The sequence below is a fragment of the Scleropages formosus genome, chromosome 10 (assembly GCF_900964775.1).
Source record: "Scleropages formosus chromosome 10, fSclFor1.1, whole genome shotgun sequence".
Taxonomy (NCBI): domain Eukaryota; kingdom Metazoa; phylum Chordata; class Actinopteri; order Osteoglossiformes; family Osteoglossidae; genus Scleropages; species Scleropages formosus.
Window position 1 is genome coordinate 19,902,999 of NC_041815.1, and position 9,514 is coordinate 19,912,512.

The following is a 9,514-nucleotide window of genomic DNA, read 5'->3' on the forward strand; positions in this document are numbered from 1 at the left end:
GATCTCGTCTCTGCTTTTGCGGACGATGTGGTCCTGTTGGCTTCATCGAATCAAGACTTGCAGCGTGCACTGGGGAGGTTTGCAGCCGAGTGCGAAGCGGCGGGGGATGAGAATCAGCACCTCCAAATCCGAGGCCATGGTTCTCAGTCGGAAAAAAGGTGGATTGCCCCCTCCGGGTTAGGGGGGAGTTGCTCCCTCAAGTGGAGGAGTTTAAGTATCTCGGGGTCTTGCTCACGAGTGAGGGAAAAATGGAGCGGCAGGTTGACAGACGGATCGGTGCGGCGTCCGCAGTAATGTGGTCATTGTATCGGTCTGTTGTGGTGAAGAGGGAGCGAGCCGTAAGGCGAAGCTCTCAATTTACCGGTCGATCTACGTTTCTACCCTCACCTATGGTCATGAACTCTGGATCATGACCGAAAGAATGAGATCGCGGATACAAGCTGCAGAAATGAGTTTCCTCCGCAGAGTGGCTGGGCGCACCCTTAGGGATAGGGTGAGGAGCTCAGTCACCCAGGAGGAGCTCGGAGTAGAGCCACTGCTCCTCCGCATCGAGAGGAGCCAGTTGAGGTGGCTCGGGCATCTGTTCCGGATGCCTCCTGGACGCCTCCCTGGGGAGGTGTTCCGGGCTTGTCCCATTGGGAGGAGGCCTCGGGGCAGACCCAGGACACATTGGAGAGACTATGTCTCCCGGCTGGCCTGGAACACCTTGGGGTTCCCCAGAGTAACTGGAGGAGGTGTGTGGGGAGAGGGAAGTCTGGAGGACTCTGCTCGGACTGCTGCCCCCGTGACCCGGATAGCGGAGGAAGATGGATGGATGGGTGGATGGATGGATATCGTCTGCAGTTTGCTGTACAGCCACCACTTTTCAACAGTGTGTTGATGTCAACAGCAGAAGGGGAGTCGGCTCAGAATTTAGAGGAGGAAACAACCTCTTCCTTGAGGAAAGAGCGATTCGGGTTGTACCGCCGGAGGACAGTCTTCACGGCTTTTACTCCCGGTACTTCGTAATTCCGAAGCGAGGGCGAGGTCTCCGACCCATTCTGGATTTGCGGAACCTCAACAAACACCTCAGAAAGTACAAGTTCATAATCAATAATGCTCACGCTCAAAGTTCTGTGTCAGTTTATTCGTCCCAACGACTGGTGTACGTAAGTCAATCTGAAAGATGCGTATTTTCACATAAGTTATTAAGCATCTACCCGGCACACAGAAAATTCCTCAGTTTTGCCTGTATCAGGGCACAGCCTACGAGTTTTTCACAGTTCCGTTCCAGCTCTCTTCAGCCCCGAGAGTGTTCAGCAAGTGTGTGTGTCCGAAGCAGCACTCGCACTGCCGAGGACAGCGGCTCTCAGAGCGGTCAGCTACCTGGACGATCTGCTCCTCTGTGCTCCGTCACGGCAGCAGGTGGAGATAGATACAAAAGTGCTTGTGTCTCATTTGGAAAGCTTCGGCTTCAAGATAAACGAGACGAAAAGCTGCTTGGTGCCCACAAGAGTAGAGATAATCTACCTGGGTCTCAGACTGAACTCAGTCCTCTATCAAGGCAAGCGTTTCTGTCAGAGGAGTGAATCAGGTCAGTTCGCGGTTGTCCTATCCCTTTTCCCTCTTCTGAGGTTGATGGTCTCGACAGTTTCCGTCATTCCACTGGGTTTGTTGCGAATGAGAGCATTTCAGCACTGGGGCAGGATAGCTAAAGGGAAATGACCCGTTTCGCTACAGAATGCGCACACAAACTTTCTGGAACTGCTGACAGTGTTTCTGGCATTGAAAACATTTTGTGCAGTTCCTAAGAAACCACCACGTTTTGATCAGATCAGACAACACAACGGCGGTGGCATACAGAAATCGCCAGGCCAGGGGGGGCACACGCTACCCTCAGCTTCACGGTCTGGCCCATGGATGAAGTAGAGAGTGGAGAAGCATGGCAAAAGAACTGAGAATGATGCCCAGAAGTACAGCAGTTGTTTTAATGAGCCAAGATTTATTTTTGTAGCAGTAACAATTAAAGGGGTAAGAACCGCAAATAAGAAAGGACTATGCATTGCTACACTGCAACAACAGAGGTTCACTTCGGTATTTTAATGTCAATGAGTTTGTGACATTGCAATGGTTCACCTCAAATCTCAGGTGCTGTAATAATGTCCCAACATTTTAACTAATAAGTTCTCTGAAATTTGAGTTTTACAATATTTTTTGATTTACACATGTGATGAGTGGACTCATGCACAAACCATGCTGTTAGAATCATTTGTTTATACAGTATGTTTTTTTTTGCTCCCACAATAAAGGCTATTAGTTGCTGAAACTTTCCACATGTTAATAAACATGCCAAGGCACCAAACTGATTCTAAAAGCTTGGGGATTTGAGCATTTAGAATATTTAATGTTGGAACATTAATACTCTCAGTTAGGGTCATTCTTTCTTTTTCGGTAGCTGGACACCAACAATGGGAGTGTTTAGGAAGCGGTTCACTCTCGCAAGCCAAGGGTCTACAGTTTCACCTGGAGGCCCAGAAGGAGTTTCCAGCTGCCACAAACTCTGTTAAATCAAACCCTGAAACACAAGAACAGTACATTGAACACACATCCTAAACAATCCAGCACTCCCCATATATTCTGTACAATTATATACACACTTAATATTTGTTCTCATAATCCATTGATATACATATAAGCCTGTCCTCACTGCATGTATTTCAACCACTATAGAACACATTTTAAAACTCCTGAAAAATTATATATATAGCCTATACACATTTCTCAAGAATACAGTTGAAGTAAAGAGGTATCTTTAGAATGCCTGCTATCATATCCTCTAATGTATATGAATGTGAGTGAAAAAATAAAAGAGGTCTCTTCTACCTGACTGAGCTCTGACCCAGGTCATTGCTTTTGTAGCCACAAACTGCCACTCATCCCTGGATTCAGCCTTATATCCATGCAGCCATAGAACTGCCAACACTGTGGCCCAGACTGAAGAAGAAACTCAGGCTGGGGTGGGAAAACACAACAAATGTTCTTGGTGTAATTACAGTAAACATCCACCCAATGAACTGTATCTCCTTTGGGATTACCAGATAAGTCATTTTTTTAAAAAATTACTTTTCTAACAGCATAAGGTCACAACAGCACACATATAGACAATACAGTTCCAGAAGGGTGTCTAGACATTCTAGAAGTTAGAATTGCCATGTAAATCAAATGCCAAACTTTCAAGTGGGAGAAATTTACACACTTGAGTCATCTATGGATGTGGTGTACACCATAACAAAATACGTTTCTCTGCCAAATATTCAGAGTAGTCTACATACCATGGCATCATCAAGAACAGAGTTCGGGTTAAGTTTACAACAAGAGAAGAGGTGGTGAGATATTATTTGTTAGAGATTCAGGTAATGTAAGAATTTTACAGCAACAATCTGCATGTGAACTTTCTTAGACCCCATTACCCTTTCCAGGTGATGTTTTGACCACTTCCTCTTCCTGTTTTCCAAGGATTGAAGCCAGAGCTTGTTGGAGATCCCAGGACCCCATCAGCCCTCTGCAGACCAATCAGCTCCATCATAGGATCTTCAGGTCTTTTCTTAGAAACATATGCTTGTTCTGCAATGTATTTGTGACAGTAATTAAAAAAAAGGTAGTTATACAAATGAATTAAAATATATTATATATAAAATATGTCTTTAAAAACAAAATATCAAAATTTATGTAACCTGTATGGGAATCAAAATCAAGTTCACAATCTATAAACTGATCACCAATAAGCAAAGCACAACAATGAATACCATTTTCAGATCTAAAAAAAAAAAATCCATAAAAACTTAATGCATGTCCCTCTCCTTTTCTTTTTTTTTTTTTTTTCTTTTTTTACAAGCAAGGTCATATAAAAATCTGGATCTAGTAAATAGAAATACTTATAGGATTTTTTTTTAAATTAACCTTGTTTTCATCTTAATGTAGCTCAAGTATTTTGATTATTGAAACGGTACATTCTCTCCACACACCCATAGTGAATGCCAACTTTTCAATGATTAATCTAATAAACATTACAATGTTTGTCATTTTACTGCACACCCAATACTCAGGACCAGGACACACAGCCTGGAAACAAAACTATTGTTTTGTGGCCAGCTAAGAGCAACAAGCAAAAACACCTTCACTCCACAACAGAGTTTTATTAGAAAGAATGGTGAATGAAATGCAATTAAAATAAACTAGGAAATATTTGTATCTTTACAAAAATTAAAATCAAATGTAGATAATATAAAATTCTGACCTTCATAATTGGAAAGTGTCATCATCTCAGCCCCTCTACTGAGGAATAAAACATTTAAACTTCAATTATAAAAGACAATATTGTGCTTCATTCAGAATATTATGACATGTATTCCCCTCCAAATGGACAGACATCTTGAAACTGAGGCAGGAGTCATGTTTTCATATGGTGTATATGGTATTTTTCTTGATGGCAGATGCTCCACATAGGAGTGGTCCTTGACATGATCTAACAGTTTGTATATTGTAAGTGGGAAATAACTGTGGGTACCTTACTCTGTAAGCCACTTTGGGGGAAAAGCATCTGCAGAATGGAAAATGAAATGTAATGTTAGCGCTGAAGCTATGAGGAAAGTGTGTCAAGGTTACACACCTATATTAGTTACCTGTATATTTTCACTGTCACAAATCACATTCAGCTCTGTATGTGACAATAATCTGACACGTATTGCTACGGTTATATCAAACTTTCAACCTGAAACTTTTGAAATGAACATTAATCTGTTAGGACTACACTCAGACTACACACATATTGTGCACAAAAGCAATACATAAAGAAAATGTTGCGGTGCGGGAGTAAGACTTTCCCATGTTCATATATTGAATTGTTTCTATGAGATGTACTGTACGTTGCTTTGGCGAAAAGCGCCTGCTAAAAGAATAAATGTAAATAAATAAATTAAGCCAGAGATTGATGGAAGTCCAAGGAATCATCAGCCCTCTGCAGACCAATCAGCTCCATCATAGAATCCTCAGGTTCTTTTTCAGCAATGTGTCATGATGTTAGTTGCTAGTTAGCTTTAAAAATTTACAACTGTTTCAGTCAGAAATAAAATGTATGTTCTGTAAAATGTTTTTTTAAAAAGGTTGATATACAACAAATGTTTAAAATATATTTAATTGAAAAAATATTTAAAACATTTTCCAATCAAAATATAGGTGGGCCCTGATTATGACGGTTAGACTTGCGACTTTTTCGACTTTATGATGGTGAGCTGGCAACAGAGTTTCAGTATAAACCGTACGTCGAATTCTGAATTTGATTTTTTTCCTGAGCAAACGATACACGGAGCGGATACTGCGCAGCGACAGTGATCCGCATCTCACATGTTGTCATGCAAAGGGGTGTATTAAATGCATTTTTGAATTATGATATTTTTGACTTATGATGGGTTTTGGGGAATGTAACCTCATCGTAAATCGGGGATCACGTGTAATAATACATGCAAATGGTTTTAATCATAATTTATGTAACAGGTATGGGAATTAGAATCAATCTATAAATTTTGACCACAATAAGCAAATGATAACATTGGCAATGTTCAGATTATTATAAATATTACATTTATAATATTATAAATTATACATTATATTTGGGAAAACTTTGACAGAGTAATTCTTCATTTCTCTAACATGAGTACACTGAGTCCTCAACATACAAACACAATGGTACTTGAAGTCTGTTTGTAACTTGATTTGTTTATATCGCCCAAAGTTGCTTTTATTACTAAATCACAATCAATAAGAGCTGAATAATATACAGTATTTACATACAAGAATCAATAAAAACTAAATACATGTCCTTTCCCTCCCCCCCCCTTTTTTTTTTTTTTTGAACACAAACAAGGTAAGCATGTAAAAGCAAAACCTGTACAAGCAAAAGTATCTATTAACTATAGATCCAAGATATTTACAAGCATGTAAAACTCTTGGATCTATAGTCAATAAGATACTTAAGATTTTTTAAATGAACCAAATGTTCTCATTTTAAATGTTGCTCAATTATTTAAATTATTGAAAATGGTACAGTCTCTCCACAAACCCATATTAAATGCCAACTTTTCAACTATTAATAAACATTTACAAAGTTTGTCACTTAACTGCACACAAATACTCAGGACCAGTACACACAGCTGGTAAACACCACTACTGTTTGTGGCCAATTAAGAGCAGCAAGCAAAAACACCTTCACTCCACAACAGACAGAAGTTTTTATAAGGAATGGTGAATTAAACACAATTAAAATAAACTAGGAAACATTTGTATCTTAAAAAAAATGTAGTAGTTATTATAAAATTCTGACCTGCATAATCTTCACATTCACCCTCATCAACGAATGCTTGAGGAGAAAAAACAGTTAACTGCAATTATAAAAAGACCAAACTGTGCTTCATTCAGAATACTATGACACATATCTCTCTCAAAATGGATAGACATCTTGAAAATGCTGCGGTCTAGGAGTAAGACTCTCCATGTTCCTATACAGAATTCATACACCCTCCCCCCTTACTACTGTTTACACCAAACTTATTTTAAAAGAAAATTCTGACCACAAAAACAAATGACTGACATGAGTAAGACAGCATACAAAAGCAACCCAAGATATGTGTTAATGCATATACGGTACTCCACATCGTATCAGTTTGCAGAAATTTGTAAAAGAAGAAAACATTAGGCCAAAAGATTCTGACCTGAAAGGCTGGAACCTAAAGACGGTTGATACTTACAAAAACGTTGCTTCGACAATGTTCACAAGAATAATTGGCAAACGGTGCAGCGAGACAGGCAGCAGCTGCATGCTGAAGGCACCCTGCTTAAGGCCATCTGAGGGGCCTGAAGACACATATAAGGTACAGGATAACTTCCTACAATTGGGGGGGGGAGAAAAAAAAAAAAAAAAAAAAAACACGTTCTCAATGGTTTACAAGTAAATTTCACCAGAAAAAATGTAACAAGATGTTAGGCGGACACACACACACACACACACACACCACACACACACACACACACACACACACACACACATTTTCAGAACCGCTTGTCCATACGGGGTCACGGGGAACCGGAGCCTACCCGGCAACACAGGGCGTAAGGCCGGAGGGGGAGGGGACACACCCAGGACGGGACGCCAGTCCGCCGCAAGGCACCCCAAGCGGGACTCGAACCCCAGACCCACTGGAGAGCAGGACCCAGTCCAACCCACTGCGCCACCACGCCCCCCGTAGGCTGGACATATTCCAGATTAAAAAGGGCAAACAGCACACTGGACATTTCCCTTTACTAGTGGAGATGTATCCTAGAAGATACTGAAACATCTATTGTTAATATCAAAAGATAACATCTATATTCAGTGTTGTCAGGCTCCCTGCAAAGCTTAGTTACCTGCAAATCGACTCCTTGCTGCCATGAGTCTGCGCTGTAGGGGCCCTGGACCGGCTCCTTGTTCTCCCTGTTGACTCCAATGAACGCAGTGTAGGAGGGAGCTCACTCCTGACGGATGCTCAGCTCTACTACTCTCCTCTTTCGCACTTCTGTCATCTCCCTCTCTCACCTTCCCATTCCAGGTCCACAATGGCTTTTCGCGGCCCCCCCAGTCTGTGCAGCAGCATGCTAACGAGGCCACACAAACAACAAACTGATTACAAAACGACAGCAGACGAAGCCATTAGATGTGCGTGTGCCAGTCTGTGTGCAACGCAGGAATTTCCCCTTTGGCACTGATACACTTAAATTTGGTGCATTACTTACTTGACATGAGACTAGAGTTGTCTGCAGTTAAGCAAACTATCTAGCATGGAAATAGCATTTCATTCCTGATCTTGCCATTCCAAGGCCAACAGTGAGTGCTACTAAATAGTCTAGTTCGAATTATGAATTAGAATGTGATTATATGCTTGTGCAATTTACTTTGCCTTACACTAAAATACCAAGAAATGGTGCAACTTGAGGCTCTCCGTGAGAGTGGTGAAGTAAGCGTGGAAAAGAATAAAATGGAAAATATACATGTCAGAACAGGAGCCCTTGTATCTTGATTATTACAACAGGATCGGACAGCAATTTCCCATTTTGTTAAGCTCTGAATATTGACCATTTTATCAGTACTGACTGGAGGGACAGAGGACATCCCAGACTGGGGAGAAAACGTGTTTACTTTGAACAGAGGGGGTGCAGTCCCCCACTCTTCCCACCACTGATATCCACATTGTAATATATGTAAAGTATGTCTCAATTTCTTAACCAAACACTGTAGGAAACACCACCCCTGCATTTTTTTTGTTCATCACAACAACAAAAATCAAATGAATACAAATCCAGTGTTCTCTGGAAAAAAACTACATTTGGTGCCCTGGCCTTTGGCCTTACTAACACATCAATTGTCCAGGCCCAATATCTGTGCCCTTAAAAATTAACTCTGAAGTCTGATTATTACCTGTTGTCAGCATCTGGCTTCAGGTTCAAGCTGATTTTGTTCTCAAAAGGTTATCTTCAACAATGTAATGGAGGACTCACTGAACCGGACATATTGCTGGCATTCTGAGACACAAAAAGAAGGAAAAATGTGTATAATACAGCAGTACGCAAAATTTCAGGTACCCCTAGTCAAAGTACATTTTTCACTGAATTGCTAAGTGAAAAGACTACAAAAAACATGACCTCTGCAAGATACAAATGGAACTTTTTTGCACATTTAAATGAACAATCACTATTTATCTGAGGAATTACACTCCAAATACAACATGGGGAAGACCTGTGGCACATGCCCAGTGGATTGATCATTCTTTATTTCATAGTGTCAAACTTAACTAACAGACTTAAATTAAGCCAGGTGAAAACAAAAACACCCCTCCGCGAACCGCCACCTTAACGAGGTGGAGGGGTTTGAGTGCCTGAATGATCTCAGGAGCTATGTTGCCTGGGGCTATATGCCCCTGGTAGGGTCTCCCAAGGCAAACAGGTCCTGGGTGACAGACGAGACAAAGCGCGGTTCAAAATCCCTTTATGACTATTAAATCAAGGATCTCGTTCACCCTGCCCGGTATGGGGTCACTGGGCTCCAGGGTGGGGGGGCTCGCATACGAGCACCTGGTGGCCAGGTCTAAGCCCACGGGGCCTGGCTGGGCTCAGCCCGAAGCCATAACGTGGAGCCGCTCTTCGGTGGGCTCACCACCTGCCGGAGAGGACATAAGGGGCCGGTGCGTTGTGATTTGGGTGGTGGTCTGGGCCGAGTGCCCCGGTCGACCCAAACCTCGGATGCCAACTCTGGCTTTTGGGACTTGGAATGTCACCTCACTGGCGGGGAAGGAGCCTGAGCTAGTGCGGGAAGTTGAGAGATACCGTCTGGATATAGTCGGGCTCACTTCACTCACAAGCTTTGGTTCTGGACCACTCTTCTCGACCAAGGGTGGACTCTCCACTATTCTGGCGTTGCCCAGGGTGAGAGGCGGCGGGCGGGTGTGGC